The sequence below is a fragment of the Lactuca sativa genome, chromosome 7 (assembly GCF_002870075.4).
Source record: "Lactuca sativa cultivar Salinas chromosome 7, Lsat_Salinas_v11, whole genome shotgun sequence".
In the NCBI taxonomy this organism is placed as follows: domain Eukaryota; kingdom Viridiplantae; phylum Streptophyta; class Magnoliopsida; order Asterales; family Asteraceae; genus Lactuca; species Lactuca sativa.
The window spans coordinates 37,521,548-37,524,733 of NC_056629.2; the positions used below are offsets into that span (position 1 = coordinate 37,521,548).

The 3,186-nt window shown below is 35.0% G+C and overlaps 1 long non-coding RNA gene across 1 annotated transcript; it reads left to right on the top strand.

Moving 5' to 3' along the window:
* The first annotated feature begins 1,087 nt into the window (after positions 1-1,087).
* Positions 1,088-2,159, top strand: LOC111880625 (uncharacterized). The gene is made up of 2 exons (XR_002846540.3): positions 1,088-1,899; positions 1,985-2,159. It is a non-coding gene; the product is annotated as an uncharacterized LOC111880625 (long non-coding RNA).
* The last annotated feature ends 1,027 nt before the right edge of the window (positions 2,160-3,186 follow it).

Consider the following 3,186-nt stretch of genomic DNA (forward strand, 5'->3'; position numbering starts at 1 on the left):
CGAGGTTGTAGCTAGCAACCGTAGGTGGGGATGTCAACCCTTTATAGATCTACACATATGTATCTCACTCAGAAGATTAACAGTTATAGTAGTGTGGGTATGCTAAGTGTTTAGACTCAGCTAATGAATATAGTCTCACTGAAAAGTCCTTAACTAAAGTATGTGAATAGTTCTCAACCCTAACACAATTGTGGTTAAGTCACTATGCATAATGAATTTTATTGTATAAAGTTTATAAAAGCTGAGTATGCTTGGTATGCATGTAAAAATGTAATGTACTCACTTTCATAAAGATATATGTTTCAAAGAAATGAACATATGTACATATATAAACTTTATGTATTTAAACATGTAAATATACATGAATAGTAATAGATTGAATCCTTGGAATACTACAAAGTTTTATAACGTGTTTGTTATAATATACAATGTCACATAAAAATTATATATTTTTGTATCGTGTAGAATTTGTTGTGTAGACTAGTTATTTAATGATAAAATAACCATAATACGTATACGGAAAGTTTTTACTAGTTTATTTGTAACAATAGGTTACATTTTAAAATAATATTTTTATAAACTAGACTGGTTGTATTTTCGGATAAAAGGATAATTTGTTTGTATAAACGAACTATATAGGCACATGTATCCCACCCCCACCCCTACCCCCCGAGATAATTAAAATTAATAAAAAAAGGCCGTAACGCTCGCCCTTGAAGTGTGAGTTCGAGTTGTTCGGAGTTTGTTTATTTTTGGGAAGATTGACGTGAGAAACCGTAAAGTCACGTCTCTTGAACTTTGAAATATTTCGGGCACCGTTTCGTAACGTATTTAAACTATTGGGAGCTGTTGAATATTTTAATTAACCAAAATATGACTACTTTGGTTAAAATAAATCAAGGGAGGGGCTGAAATGGTTTAAATGGAAATTAAGTTTGGGAATTGGATTCATTTTGTTAAGAAATCTCCATGGGAGGGGCTATTTTGAATAAATGGGTTCAATGTTTGGGGTTGGGACTGATTTTGAATAAATGATTTAATGAGGTTAGTTTGGTCATTTCACAAAGCTAAATGAAATTAGGGCTTTGATGCCCCAGTTTCCTTGTTTGGACGATTAGAGGGATAATTGAATGAAACTGATGAACGAAGGCGATTGGAGGGATGACGATGTCAGTCGCCCATTCGTTGATCGGGCAAAGGAAAAGAACTGATCGAAGGCAAGACAAAACGAACGCCTCCGGTGGTCCATCTGGCGAGCAAAGAAGAAGAAATACGGGAACGAAATCAGAAGAAGGAAACACGCAGGCGATGACTCTGCATCTGGGTCCTTGCTCGTCGGAGGTGACGAAGAAGCCCGAAGGAAGAAGAAGCTCGCAGGCGGCTAATGCGAAATTTTTTTTCGATTGATCGCGAAGGGAACGTCTCCGGGGGTTGGCGGGGCCGAAGAGACGGAGGGAAGAGCAGGGAGGCTGCGCTATTTCTGTCAGATAGCGAGAGGCTAAAGGGAAAGCGGTTCAGTGGTTTTTGGATCGAGGGTGTGGTGTGGCTAAGAGGTTGTGAAGGGAGGGAAAAGGAGAACAGATGCAGCGGTGCTTCTGGTGGTCTCGGTGGGTGCAGCGTGGGCTGCTCAAACGGTTTGCCTTCGTTTTCTTTTCTTCTTCGTTTTTTTTTTTTTTTTTTTTGTTTTGACAGAAATCGATGGGTGTTTGGGTTTGATTATTGATTGAAAAAAAAAAAAAAAAAAAAAAAACGAGGGAGGCTGCCACGAGGAAGAAGAAGGAAGAGAAGAACGAAGGAAGAATGAACTGGAAGCTGTGGTTCTTTTTGTTTGCAGGTAAACACGAGAATAAGAACAAGAATGTTCTTGACTGGAAACAAAGATGCAGGCAGAAAATAAAGGTTTCCAGTTGAAGATTTAAATTGTTATTGGTTGTTTGTGAATCAAGCATTTGTGATCGGTTGTTTTTTTTTTTTATCGTTGTAGAGTTGTTTTTGAGTGTGGTATTGGTTGAAGGAAGAGTGCAAGCAAGCTTCAGAGATGCTTTCTTTCCTTTGTGTGTAATTTTAGATGTGCAAGAATTAATAGCTGTCATTTGGGTACAATATGTGTATTTTGTGTGAAATTTGCAAATAATGAATTTCTTTATGTATTATGTGTATGTATTGATATATTAATTTAATTGGTCATTTAATTGTGTGTATTTTTGAAAATTAGATGGTAGAGAAAGGGATAAAAATTATGTAAAAAGAATATCCAAGAACATATGGTTGAATAATTGTGTCAAGGTATATGACTTATGATACCAAAATGGGTGTCACCCTTGCGGTATTTAAAATTTTAGAAAACAGTTTTTCACGATTTGTGTGTTATCGATCCCAATTTTAAATATATTCCTGAAAATGGTGAATGATAGAGTTTAGTTCAATAATTTCAAATTTTAAACTGATTAATTTTTTGAGTTATAGAATTCCGTGAATCGCGTTTAATTAATCCAAAAACTTTTGAGTTTATGTATTTCATAATATTTTTTTACTAAAAATATATCAAGTATGAAATTAAATAATAAATTATGACCTGAGTGGAAAAATGTTCTCGGAATTTCCATCTGAGGTGTGCAAGTCCCTCAACTGATAGAAACGATTTTGACAGTTTTAAGAAAAACAATATTATATTGGTTTCGATTCTTAACATGGTCATATCTTTTGCATACGGACTCTGTTTTGGACGTTTATATTTTTGGAAACAAAGAAACATGTACTACGAGACTAGAGTGCTTGTTTTGCTCATAACTACTTAGTACAAAATTTCAGTTTTTCAGACGCATTAACTATGATTGCAGTTTGAGCTGTTTGATTCGTTTGTCAGCTTACACATTTGGAAGTAATATACCATCTGATATCATATAATAGTTAACATGAACTCATTTATTTTACATAAGATGCAGTAAAACTCAAGGAGTCAATTTACCAAGAGATTTATTGTGAACTTGATCGTTCACGGTCTATGACATAAATTTTGGGATTTGACACAATGCCAAGTCTTTCATCGACACCAACTTCTTAATGTTATCAGAATAGTCAGATGGGACTTTCACCCCATGCAAACATTTACAAAATTTGGTGTTGTCGGTTTTAGACATGGTATAACAAGTTGGTGGTAGATACATACGCTTTTGTTCATTCTTA